Source organism: Lissotriton vulgaris, chromosome 1_1, assembly GCF_964263255.1.
Source record: "Lissotriton vulgaris chromosome 1_1, aLisVul1.2, whole genome shotgun sequence".
In the NCBI taxonomy this organism is placed as follows: Eukaryota; Metazoa; Chordata; class Amphibia; order Caudata; family Salamandridae; genus Lissotriton; species Lissotriton vulgaris.
The window spans coordinates 236,410,608-236,424,625 of record NC_141685.1 but is presented as its reverse complement, the minus strand read 5'-3'; the positions used below and the strand labels follow the sequence as shown (position 1 = coordinate 236,424,625).

Here is a 14,018-nt window from a genome sequence, read left to right as displayed (position 1 = left end):
AACATAATTCCATTACACACAATACCACATTATTACTATCCACATGATTCCACAGCACGCCATGCCACATAATTCCAATTCACAAATCCACTTCACACCACATTATCCTATGCCACACAATTACACAACTAACTAATCCAATCCAACCCGCATAATTCCACACCACACCACATACATACATCCATCTATAACACATTAGTAAAAAGAAAATGTCATTTTCAATGCCAACAAATGCAAGACATATTGCATTTCCAATGCTTGTTTACCTTGGTTGTACGGGGTCCAGGGCACCATTGCTACGTCACAGCGCTTTACACATGCAGATGTTCAATGCCAGCATCAGATTCTTGTTGTCACTCTGGATTAATTGATAACACATCAGTCTATCATTTATTCTGTATCTCTGTCAGATTGGATGGACACATATAGACCAGATACATTTCAATTCGTTTAGCTCCTATATTGAAAAAAAATCGGATCAGACTAGGGCATGATTTATAGACCGTGCTGTCTTTTGAAAAGCAGATTCATTGGCGTGTATGCCTCTCTCTGCTCTTCAGACATTAATAAGTGTTAAATACCGACAGTAAAATGAAGTCACCCGCCAGTCACCTTTGACAGATACTTTCTTTTGTCGATATATTCTTTAACTAGTCTTTTAAGTCTTAGTCAAAGATTGTTTATATTATTTTTTTCATAAAAAGGTGTTTCCGCCCGGTTTCGAACCGGGGACCTTTCGCGTGTGAGGCGAACGTGATAACCACTACACTACAGAAACTCACATTGGCCTAGTGCGTAGCCTTTCAAACTTTAAGAGACTGAAGAGCAGTCTCGCGGCACACTGTCCTAATCTGTGCTTGCATTCATAAAGCGGCTTCAGAAATTATTCCCCAAATTTTTTAACTCTGTTTATTTACTGTCTCTTTTTGTGCTGTTGTCCTGCTCCTCACCGGCTGCAGCAAATCACTCACAACATACAAATATATTCTGACTTTTTATGATCAAGCTAATTGTCCGCTGTGACTAGTAAACGGCTGTTTCAGAGACAACTCGGCTCCGAGTCAGCCGGGGGCGACAGGTGCATGCTGGGGTGTGGGGCTGACCGACCCTTCATGCTTCCAGCGCTCTGAGGCTGCTCAGCCAGATCCGGAGAAGGGCGCTACAAACCCCGAGCCCGGCTGAGCCTCGGCTGCGGGGGGGCAGAGCTCGGCTCCAGGGGTCTCTGGATCTTCTCTCCTTCGCTTTGAATCCCCCTCAGAAGCTCCCGAGGTGGCCGGGACCTGAGCCCTGGGGGGCACGAGGGGAGGGGGGGCTCAGCCCCCATCAGAGCTTGATCGAGTCACAAGGACTGAAGAGTTTCGAGTTATAGACTCTTTAGAGCTCTTTTCACTGCATTTGATTGAAAACGGAAACAACGTGAAACTGTGAACCCGGCTCCTCCTCTTCTCCAGCCAGCGTGTGCAGCAGCTGTGGGGATGAACCGCACTCACAACTGTGCAGCCCTTATTTTATTTATTTTATTTTTATTATTATTTATGCATTTTTATATAGCGCGGACTTTACCCGAAGGTGTCAGAGCGCTTCACATAAGGAACAGAAATGAAACATAATGAGAAACATTACAAAGCAGATTTCAAACGCATACGTTACAGTACATAAGGTAATAGTGACATTTGTGAGCAAACAAAATACATGAGGTAGTAAAAATTGTGAGCAGTCAAAAATACATGAGGTAGTAAAGGTAATAGTGACAATTGTGAGCAAACAAAATACATGAGGTAGTAAAAATTGTGCGCATCCAAAAATACATGAGGTAGTAAAAAGTGCACAGGAGGAAAAAAAATGACAAGTGTGCAGTTACAAGAGAAGACAAAGCCCGCTGTCTCGCGGTCTGTGTGAGCTGCACCCTCGGAGGCCAGACGGAGCTTCAGCTGCGAAGTAAAAACACAATCTTTGATGATGGATACTGTGTGACTTTACCTCTAGGGAAGCATGCCCTGTGTGAGGTCAGATGGAGTCACAGACAGCTATGAAAGCATGTCAGGATGGCCGAGCGGTCTAAGGCGCTGCGTTCAGGTCGCAGTCTCCTCTGGAGGCGTGGGTTCGAATCCCACTTCTGACATCCTTTTGTAAACATTGGTGTGCATGGCCAAACTCCTGCAAGCAAAAGCAACATCCCATTATATGGGGATGCATTTCCGTAAAGTTCCGCTGAGATCTCTTCTCCATTCCTTGGACTGGAGTTATCACCCCTCGGGGCACCCCTCGGCACCCCTCGGGGTCCCCTCGGCACCCCTCGGGCCCCCTCGGCTCGTGCAAGGGCTGTCTCTGAAGTGAGGGGCGTGGCTCCTTGTTGAAAGGCGGGGCCCTGATAACCCGCCAGTTCAGAGTCCAGGGGGGGGCTGTCCCTGGCTCAGCCTCACCACACACCGGATATAAATAAATAATCCTCAGCGCAAGTTATTGCCTCATACACGGCTTCTTAATGTGCATTCAATAATAAATCCCAAACTTAAAGGGTTAATCTGCGTTACTGGTGACGTGGGCAAAAAACAAATACAATTGCGTCGTGTTTACTGTTTGTCTATAAGATGCAGACCTTTCAGGGTACTGTTGCTGTATAAAAGAGCCTCATACATTACGTCAACACTCCATACGGGGCAGAATGACTCCCCAAGCAGCCAATGGCACGAGGCGAGAGATATGTGAGCATTCATGGGACCACGGTGTCCAGGCCCCCCCTGGGGACTTTAAGGAACAGTGAGGGGTTTTATTTATAGTCATTTCTAATGGACACTGTGTTGAGAGCAGAGTGGCTTTGTCAGAGCTCAGTCTAGGGATGTCAGGGTCAGATTTAGTTCAGAGAAATGAGGGTAAAGATTCTGGCATCGGGTTGAGTCCTGAGGAGGAGGAGCAGGGTGCGAGAGGACAAACAGCGCATGTTTATCACAGAGACAAATACAACTTGAGTGTAAAAGAAATCCACCCGAATAGGGACTTGAACCCTACACCCTCAGATTAAAAGTCTGATGCTCTACCGACTGAGCTATCCGGGCTCTTTCTACCTTGGATGGCTGTTATCGTAATATAGTGGACTATTTCTGTTCTGGTCTCCACCTCCGCTGTGCTTCATTCTTGTCAGGGCCACACCAGTGCCTTCTTTTCACACTTGCGGCCCTTTTCCTCACACACATCAGCTGTGCCCTCTTCTTGCGCTGCTTCCGTCATACGCTCTCCACCCCCAGGTACGGCTCAGAGGTGAAGCCACGGACAGGTCAGTGGCAGCGACAGGGCAGTCGCGGGCTTTCATCGTCTCTCTCATCGGCTCCTCTGTTGTATAGTGCTTAGCCTTTCTTCTATGTTAATTCTCTGGATTGTCTGTGGGTTCTATCTATGATGCCTCTGGGTGTTCCATGGGGTGGCAGTTAGAGCGCTGGCCAGATGGGTGATAGACCTGTTTATCTATGTGCTGCATTAAATCTTCTATATGTCATCTAGTAACGTGTTGGATCCTCATTTCTACTTACATCATTTGGCGACTTGGCTTGTGGATGTTTCTGGCCACTGTTTGGGATTTAGGAGCTGCAGCGGCGTCAATATAACAGAGGAACAGTGTTCTGATCCCCCAGCGAATCCTGCGTGACAGGCGTTTGCAGTAAGAAGCTTCCTGCTGGTTATCTCATCGAGCGGCACCCGAAGGAAGAGAAAAACTGAGTTTTAAAGCAGAAATTTCTTCTCGGCGTTGTCGTTGGCCGAAGGAGGTGATGTCAGCGGAAAATCACCTTGACAACTTTGACAACAACTCTGCGGTGAGATTGTTGACGTTTCTATCTCCTTGGCAACGTGGGAGGTCTTACGTGTGACGCATTATGCAAGGAATTTTTCGGGTTGCGTAGCGACCAGGCAAGCGGATTCCTTGTGCGTCTGGAGGCGTCGCAGATGAGAGGTCAGACGTGTGACCTGTGTGACGTGTGACGCTGACGGCCATTTTGCGGAAAGCATATCGGCTTTCGGAGGTCGCGTTGAAGACGCGGGTCGTTGTGGACTTGGACAAACTCAAGTTTATGCGGACACTCATTGTTAAGAGTGTTAAGAAGTAAGCGCGCGTTCTAATTTGCGCAATTTGAGGAAAGTTGACGTGTTGTTCTTTAGTTCAAAGGAAAATTGCTACTTTGACATTAGCGCTTTGATTAAAAAGCTGTCTGTGCGTTGGTGCAAGCGCTTAGGTAGTGTCATCTATTTAGTTATCGAACTGCCCAGGCTTGAGGGTGTGTTTTGGGTTATGCGCTTCGAACAAACTGAACTAACCTAGCACTTGGAATTTGTAGTAATCACTTAGAGCACTAATCTGGATTGGCATCCTACTCTCTGAGGTAAAATAGAGAGTCTAGTGAGAAACTTGTCATTCAGAATTAAAGTGAGCAATTGTGTTCTTTAGCCTGTTCTTCCTTCACTCGGACATTTGTGCTTAGTGGAATTGTAACTATGGCACAGCCAGTCAATGTGGCTCTTCCTCCGCAATTTCTAAGCGAACCAGGGAATCCATCCACTGCCTGGGAAGATTGGATTGTAATGTTCAACAACTATATAGAAGCTTTAGATGGGGAAGATTTTTCGCCAAAAAGGAAAAAGGCACTTCTAATGACAACTTTGGGGAAGGAAGGACAGCGTTTGTTTAAATTTTTACCGCAGGTTTTACCCTCTGATTCACAGTCTCCTCTGGATGAGTTTAAGGAGGCGGTTACAAGACTTGAGACTAGATTCGGGAAGGAGGAGAATCTGGTTCTGCAAAGATACAAATTTTATAAGAACAAGCAACTTGAGGATGAGAGTATTGACGATATTGTTGCGCGTTTGCGTGAGTTATCTGTGAAGTGTAACTTTGGGCAAATGACAGATGAACTCATTAGAGATCAACTTATTGTACAGGCTAACAATCGCAAAATACAGGAACGTCTGTGGGCTGCTAAAATCCCCACTTTAAAAGTGGCGATTGAGTTAGCCAAGGTGGTTGAGGAGAGTGAGAAGTGTATGAAAGAACTGCAAAAGAGTGGTTTAGAACCAAAGGTTGCAGAGGTCTCACACAAGGTTATTAATAGTGATAATAGTGATAGTGAAGCGGCTGCTATTGCTATTGTGAGGAAAAAAGGCTATGTTCTGCAAAAGAAAAATATTCCTCAACAGCCCTTTAGTAAGTCACAGTCAAAGATGTGTTCAAGATGTGGTAGCTATTCGCATGCGTCTGAAGCGAAGTTTTGTTTTGCGAATAATAAAGAGTGCTTGCGGTGTGGCAAATTGGGTAATTTTTCGAAGATGTGTGAAAACAAGGCAAACTCAAGAGTAACTGTTGTGAACGAGTATGGTGAGCTAAAACGGGATGTGAACAAAATTCTTGTTTTGTGTGATTCAGTGTGTTCCTGCCTTGAGAAAAGAGAGCGGATTCCTAAAGCTGATTTTGTGATTGATGACAAGTGTATCAATCTGATGGTTGACACTGGTTCGAAGTGGACCATCATCCCTGCGTCTTTGTTGAAGGATGTGTGGGGTGATAGGTGTCTAGAGATGTGTGACATTTTTCCCTCTGGTTACCAGAGTGAAAAAATCGACCTTCTTGGATACTTCGAAGGAAGAATTGTCTTTAAGAACAGGTCCACTTGTGGTAAGGTATATGTGTCTGTGGATGGTCCTGCTATTTTGGGACGTTCACATCAATATGATCTGCATATTGTTGTAAATCCAAGAGCGGAGGAACCTGTGTTGGTTGTAGACAATTTTACTGTGGATGATATACTTACTAGTTATAATCATGTTTTCAGGGAACAGTTAGGCGAATTGCAAGGGTATTCACATAGAATTGTGTTGAAAGAGGGTAGTATTCCTATTCAGCACAAGGCTAGAAGGGTGCCTTTTGAGTTGCGAAAAGAAGTAAAATCTGTTCTGGAGGAAATGCTGCAAGGGGGTATTATAGAGTCTGTGGAGGCTTCTCCATGGATTTCTCCTGTGGTAATTTCGCAGAAGCCTGATAATAAAATTAGGTTCTGTGTGGATCTGCGTTCTTTGAACAAGTGTGTGGTGGCTGACGTGTTTCCGTTGCCAAATATTGGTGAATTGGTTTCCACACTCAAGGGAGCGAAATTTTTCAGCAAGTTGGATTTGAAACATGCCTATCACCAGATTCGTCTGGAGGAAGGTTCAAAACATCTGACAGCCTTCATGACTGGTGAAGGGACCTTTCAATTTACAAGATTACCGTTTGGGCTGATTTCAGCTGCAAGCGTGTTTCAGAGAATGGTTACAGAAGTGTTTAAGGGTTTAGACAAGGTAATATACTTTCAGGATGATATTCTTATTTTTGGTGATTCTCTGGAGGAGCACAACAGTGTTCTACAAAATGTTTTGCGCAGGGTGGTTGATGCTGGGCTCACTCTGCGGCGGGAGAAATGTGCGTTTTTAGTTAAGGAAATTGAATACTTAGGTTTTTGTCTCTCTGCTGATGGCATTAAACCGAAAAAAAACTTGTTGGAGGCTATTGAGTTAGCTCCTCCTCCAGCTGACAAGGAGCAGCTGAGGTCCTTTATGGGACTGATTGAGTTCTATGCAAAGTTTGTGAGGGATTTTTCAACGAAAACTGCTCCCTTGAGGTGTTTAATAAAAAAGGGGGTCACATTTCTGTGGTCTGGTGAGCAAGATTCTTGTTTTAATGGAATTAAGGCTGAACTCAAATCTGCGAATGTACTTACTCCGTTTGATACTAAGCACTCCTCTATTCTGATGGTGGATGCGAGTGGTATTGGTCTTGGTGCGGTTCTTCTGCAAAAGCATGGTGGTGTGGAGAAAACTGTTGCCTTTGCGTCTAGACCGTTGACTGTGTCTGAGTCGAACTATTCTGTGATTGAGTGGGAGGCTCTCGCGGCTGCGTGGGGGGCGAGTTATTTTAGAACTTATTTGTGGGGTTCGCAGTTTATCCTTCGTACTGACCACAAGCCTCTGCTCAATGTCTTGGCACCTGGGGGAACTGGGAAGGGGTCACCCAGGTTGGCCAGATTGGCATCTCGGTTGCAGGACTATCAATTTGAAGTGGAGTTTGTACATGGTTGGAGGAATATCCAGGCGGATTGTTTATCTTGTCTTCCTGTGTGGTCTATTAAGGGGCAAGATTCATTGGACGATGTACATGATGATGCTCCGGTTGCCTTCTTACAGGATGTTTTGCTTTTGGGGGAGGGTTCCTTTTCCGCAGAGGAGTGGTCAAAAGGCATGGAGGAGGATGCTGTCCTAAAGGCTGTTGTCGATCTTGTTGTTAAAGGATCGAGAAGGGAGAGTACTGTGGAACCTCCGGTTAGGCCCTTTCTTAGGGTTTTGAGCGAGTTGTCTCTGTATGGTAGGAATGTGTTGATGAGGGGTGATCGTTTTGTTCCTCCTAGTTCTTTGAGGGGTAGGATCCTTAATTTGGCTCACGAGGGTCATTTGGGGCAGACCCTCACCCAGCGACGTGTGAAGGAGAATTTCTGGTATTCTTTGGTTGATTCTGATGCTGTGGATTATGTTGTTAAGTGTAGTTTTTGTAAGGAGGGAGAGAGGCGTCTGAAGGTTGTGGGGTCTCATTCGGTTGGGAGTATTTCTTTTAAGGATTTGCCTTGGCACAGTATTTGCTTGGACTTCATTGGTCCAATGAAAGAATTACCCTCTAATCAGCGTTTTGCCATTGTTGTAATTGATTGTTTTACTAAGTGGTTAACTGTTCGCTTTGTGAGCGAGATTACTACTGATTTCACTATCAGTTTTCTCAAGGGTGTCTTTGTGGATGAAGGTTTTCCGTCTGTGCTGATTACTGACTCGCCGAGCATTCCCGTCGAGGCTCTTGACAGACGCGCTTCCTCCTCAGACGATCACGGACCTAACTGCGAGGCCCGAATTTACATACGATCAATCGACCGCTCTATCCGGGACCCAGCCCTTTTCAGAGGCCCTGATTTTGCATACGAACCTCCGACCCCTCTATCTGATACACAGTCTTTCAGGCTAATTGATTAACTCATGAGGAGGTGCCTGATTTTGAGACTACCCAATACCTAGGATTGGGATCGGTAATTTAGACATGTAATGCCACATGTTCACCCATCGGATAGGAAACCCTAACAAGAATACAGAGACCACTTGGATAACTTCCCCGGAAACTTAAGGACTGAGTATATGTGGAGTGGGAAACATGACCATTATCTCCTAGAAGGGGTCACCAAAAGGGATCCCTATTGTCCCGTCCCCACCTGTCCTGAAGAAGACTCGCATGGCCCAGGAATAAAACGACCGAATGGCCGCTAGTCGAGTCGAAACGTCGACATTTCATTTAACTAACCTGGACCACTAACTGTATCACCCTTGCAGATATAGTGCAGACATTTTTTTGCCATTTGTTGTCTAGTAAAAATTAAGGAATTTATGCTGATCAATTGAAGTGGCCAGGTTATACGGTCCCGGCCTTCTCTGGCTGGTGTTTCTTGTGAATTGCTTGGAATATTATTTCTTAAATCTGTGTGATTCTTTTCCGTTCACTCTATCACGCTCACTTGCTTTTGACACCCCTTTCTTGTTTTACCGCACGTTCTGAATACGGGACAATGCATAAAAAAGTAAAAAAGTACATAACATTGTGAATTATGCTTTGACAATAGATTGGAACATTGCATTTTGTGTTTCCATTCCAAATCCCTGACAATAGATTAAAATATTGTGCTAACGTTTTGAGTTTGTCGCTGTTGCCTATTCTCTATCTCTCTTCATCAATTGATCTGGGCGGTTAAAATAATACACGCCCTCTGATTTATTTAATAGTGATTTTTTCATGTTTAAAATAATAGGTCTCGGACCACTGTTTGTTTATACTGATTACTGACAACGGCACTCAGTTGACTTCTGCAAAAATGGCTTCCTTTGTGCGTGAGTGTGGTATTGAACATCATCGTACGTGTCTTTACAATCCACAAAGCAATGGTTTGTGTGAGACAGTGAATCGATTAGTGAAGGGTGTGATCCAGATGTTTGTTGCGAGTGGGTGTTTTTCAAATGAGAGAGTTCAGGAGCTTGTGTGGGCCTATCGCTCAACTCCTCATAAACAGGGGGAGAAGTCTCCTTTCGAGTTGATGCGTGGTCGTCCTCCTGTGTCGAGGTTGACTCCTGCGTGGTTAAGAGGTCTGGATAATCAATCTTCTTCACCTAACTTGGCTTCTCTACCAATCTCAGTGGGTGACCTTGTCAAGGTTAAGTAGGGCCGGTATGCTAAAGGTCTTACCAAATTTAGGGGTCCTTTTGGTGTAAAAAAAGCTTTTGCCCATTTTGTGCTCCTTGATAATGGGGAAAAGTGGAATTACAGGAGGGTGGCGCTTTATCAAAAGCGTGGTGTTGTTTCTGGGGGGGATTTTTCAAGTGTCAGTGACAAGAACTGTAATGGCTACATGTTATCTTCTCAGTGTGACTCAAATGTTTTTTCTCCGTCTGCTATACGGGGGGAGGTGGGTAGTGGTGATGCTTCCACTTCTTTTGGTGATGCTTCCACTTCTTTTTGTGAAGATGGTGGTTCTACCCTTGATCTTGTTCCTGTTCACTCTGCTCCTTCTGGGATCAGTCTGAGGAGTCCTCGTTCCCATCGTCCTTCTGTCTATTTGGATGATTATATTCATTGAGGGTCTTTTTGGTCTTTTGTTTTCTTGTGTTTTTGTTTTATTTCCTTTTATGATTTAAGGGGGGGAGATATGTTGTATAGTGCTTAGCCTTTCTTCTATGTTAATTCTCTGGATTGTCTGTGGGTTCTGTCTATGATGCCTCTGGGTGTTCCATGGGGTGGCAGTTAGAGCGCTGGCCAGATGGGTGATAGACCTGTTTATCTCTGTGCTGCATTAAATCTTCTATATGTCATCTAGTAACGTGTTGGATCCTCATTTATACTTACATCATCCTCATTTTCTCATTGTGCCCTCGTCCCCACTGTCCCACCTTCTCCTGCCTGATCGCTGACTGGCCGGGCAGTGACTGTCTCTGCCCACCTCCCAGCTCTGTATCCCTCCCCCTCTCACCTTCTGACCGCACACCCCTCTCACTATTTGTGTTGTCTGTAGTTTATTTTCACTGCACACTTTTCACAAACGCATTGTTTTGTTTGTTATCTGGACACATTTCTTCTTTTGAGCTTGATGGTACCAATGATGAGATCAGGGCAATCCTGGTGAGTACCTGCCAGGTTCCCGTTTGGTGGTGCGCCCGTGAGGCGCCATCTCGCTTTCACACACTTTTTCTTATGTTTGTCTGATTCTGACACTAAGGTGTGTGATATTCGTCGTCTCACAACTGTTTGTTTTATATTAAGGGCTTGGGCAATCTATACTACTAAAATAAAGGAAGAACTTTCAGCCTTTGAGGCGGGTAAACTCGGGAACCACAGCGCCAATCCACATACCTGATACACCCTTGGAATCGTCAGGGTGTGTAGATGGTTATAGGCTATATACATTTTTTTTAAAACGTTATTTAAAAAATGTACAGTAAAAAAAAAGTAGTCCCTCCGAAGTATCGCCGGCCGCGACGTGCGTGCTCACGTCAGGAGCGCGGGGAGGAGCGGCAACCGGGAGCGCGACGAGGAGCGGCAGACATGATGCGGGGGTGGAGCGGTGACGTGAGGTGCAGCGGACACTCCAACGGCGGTGCGAGCAGCGGACAAGCTGGAGGAGCGGTGGCTGAGGTAAGGGAGCGGCGGATATGGTGCGGGGGAGGAGCTGTGATGTGAGGAGCAGCGGACAGGCCAGCGGCGGTGCGAGCAGCGGACAGGCGGGAGGAGCGGGGGCTGAGGTAAAGGGACGCATGTCAGGGCAGGCGGGGGTCGGGGCAGGCGGGGTTCGGGGCACGCGGGGGACGGGCCGGGTTGGGGCCTGGGCTGCTGGACAATGTCGGGGCGGGCGGGGAAGCCTGTTGCTCCCGGACAAGGTCGGGACGGGCTGCTAGTTTTTTAATATGACACAACATGGTTATACCTCCTACCTCAATAATTAAAATAGAGGAGTCAATATCTGTTTTTCTTTAATAAAGCTTTCAAACATAAAATAGAGGAGTCAGTTGCAAAAGCTTTGTAACAAATGGTATAACATGAAAATAATGAATTTCTAAGTGTCTTGGTGGTTTGGGTCTTTTTTTGTGATAAAAGGATATTGGGGCAACCCTAGGGCATTAATGGAATTCAAGGCGTTCCACTGGACTTAATGGGCACTCCTACTGTAAACGCGCAACAGGGCTTTACTGGCTCTTGAGTGGCAGACTCTTAACAGGTAATGCCATGTGTGACGGTGCATTAATAGCAGGTAATACCCCTTCTGTGATAGTGTATTTACAGTAAATAATGCCATTTATTTAACACCATGTGGGCGGCGGCTTTTCCCTCTGTGCGCTGAGTTTTTAAAAAACCCGCGGTTCATGACGAGCTGAGCTCGTCATGAGCGTACGACAGGCGTAACTCATGACGAGCTGAGCTCGTCATGAGCGTCGAAGGGGTTAGGAGTGCATTAACAGGAGAAAATGCATTACTTGTGGCAGTATATTAACAGCGGATAATGCGTATAGCTATGCATACAGTAGCAATGGAAACATATTCTGTTCTTTGCACACTCTCGGGTGATGCGATGGCCAGGTTCAGTTGAGGACATTCGCAAGGGGCAAAGTCAGAGGTCAGGTAAATCCTTGAACCAGGCAGCCAAAGGGCGCCTGTCTGTTCTATTAGTATCCCGGCTGGAGAGCTTTAAGTGAATTTCCCCCCTCAGCCCTGTGGAGGGGTGAGAGGAGGAACAAACGAGGGGGTGGGCTTTCAGAGAGTGCTGGGGTGGGACTGTGACTGGCAGGTAGAGCCGTCAAACGGTTCTCCCTCACTCACACAGCCAAGGCGGCGGGTGTGCTGATGAAAGTTAAGGATCAGGTGGGGTGAAGGGAGGGTGCGTAGGGGGGTAAAAGAGGGGAAGATTGAGTGAGAATATGTGAGCGGAGAGAACGTGAAGTAGAGAAAGGGGGAGGAAGAGGTTTAGAATGAGGAGAGGCGTGGGGGGGGCAACGAGAGGAGCAAAGAGACGTCATATGCTTAGAAATTCGAGAGGGAGGGAAAAAGTGGGAAGAGTAGAGAGCATGCATGCATCGCTGAGATTGACAGACCAAGAGAGAACGTGAGAGGAAAGGACAGGGATAAAAACAAAGAAAAAGACAGTGAAAGAGAAATAAAGATGAAGAAGGAATGAAGGCAAGAATGTACAAGAAAGCTTGCTGTGCCGCGACCTCGCTTAATTGTATGATAGCCTGAGGCTTGGATATAATGAAGCGGGCTTGAGGGAAGCAGTGGAGGGGGGAGCAGGAGGGGTTCACTATACGATTAGACAAAAAACACAAACAAAAAAACAACAAGACCGGGAGTGTTGCTGGCGCGCTGTAAGAAATGCAGCAGATGCAGCTGCCATCGAAACCTGACCAAAACCAGAGCCCCTGCGTGCCGCTACTGGCTCCCGAGAGCAAAACACTCTGAAAGTGAACATTTCCCTAAAAGCTGGGACATCCACACGCTTTTGGATAATTGTGTGCTGAAGTCAGATGCAAAGTCCAATAGCATGTAAGCACCACACGCATGTGCTTCTACTGAAGCTGAAGTGATTCCAAGAGGTCGATTTCCTCTGATAGCGCATGCGCGCTACCATAGGTTCGACCTAAAAAGGGATGAGAAGCGCTGATGACAGAATCTGCATGACTCAGACAAATGGCTTGCGATTCTACTTTTAAGCGTATGTAGAACATTCTGTGATTGGGAACCTATCCCACTTTGTGAAAATATTTTAATGTCAATGGGCCCGATTCACAGAACTAACTTAAGACTCAATCCTAAACTTACTACTATTTTGGTATTCACAGAATTAACTTACTACTTTTGGATTTCACAGAAGTTAGGATTTTGTCTTAAGTCTGTCTTAAGTCTGTCTTAAGTTTGTCTTAAGCCTGTCTAAAGTCTGTCTTAAGTTTGTCTTAAGACAAACTTAAGACAAAATTCTAACTTCTGTGAATTCCAAAAGTAGTACGTTCATTCTGTGAATGTCAAAAGTAGTAAGTGCATTCTGTGAATACCAAAATAGTAGTAAGTTTAGGATTGAGTCTTAAGTTCATTCTGTGAATCGGGCCCAATATCTCATATTAAACCTTAAATAAACATGTGTATCCATTGATTGTATTGAATAATGTAATAAGCTGTAACTGTGCAGGGAAATGCCAAACAAATACTGAAAATTGGGAAGCTGTGCTCTTTCTGGCTGCACTGGTGACTCCTCTCACTGACCCAATCCTCTGGGTATCCCCATCCTTTGCTTCTCCCCCCACAGTTCCCCTATTTTTTCCCCCACTTCGACCACTGCATACCTTGCTTAACAATTACGGGCAGCGCAATAATGCATCGCTTCAACATGAGGATGAAGCACTAAATTACTGGGTGAATGAAACTGTGGTGATTGTGTGTAACGTGCAGTCCACTGTCTCAAATCCACCTTGGTTATTCTGTTGCTCTTCATCCTTCCGAGGTCGATCAACCGAGTGCCACTAAAGTGGGAATATAATAGCACTTGGATAAACTGAGTGCCGCTAAAGGGTGATTATAACGGCCCATGAACAAACTGAGTGCCGCTAAAGTGGGGTTATAATGTCACTTGCAAAAACGGATTGCAAATAAATGGAATATTAATGGCACTTAAATAAATGGAATGCCTCTAAAGTGAGATTACATTGGCCTTTATAACCCCTATTTATATATATATTTATATATTATATATTCTTTTGTCAGGTAGTTTGAATTTTCTATAGGTAAGTACTTGATTTCAAGGAACTTTAAAAAAGTATTGAGCATAGCAGCTGAAATGTTGTTAACTATGAAATGTGCTCTAATAAAAATAATAATACTGTGATGTATTAAGCGTGACAGCTACCCCCAACACAGGGGTGTCCCGGCGCTAGAAACA

At 45.3% G+C, this 14,018-nt stretch overlaps 2 non-coding genes across 2 annotated transcripts; one reads left to right on the top strand and one right to left on the bottom strand.

Annotated features, from left to right (window-relative positions):
* Positions 1 to 705: 705 nt before the first annotated feature.
* TRNAV-CAC (transfer RNA valine (anticodon CAC)) lies at positions 706 to 778 on the bottom strand. Its single transcript has one exon. It is a non-coding gene; the product is annotated as a tRNA-Val (tRNA).
* A 1,261-nt stretch (positions 779 to 2,039) lies between these two features.
* On the top strand, positions 2,040 to 2,122 carry TRNAL-CAG (transfer RNA leucine (anticodon CAG)). Its single transcript has one exon. It is a non-coding gene; the product is annotated as a tRNA-Leu (tRNA).
* The last annotated feature ends 11,896 nt before the right edge of the window (positions 2,123 to 14,018 follow it).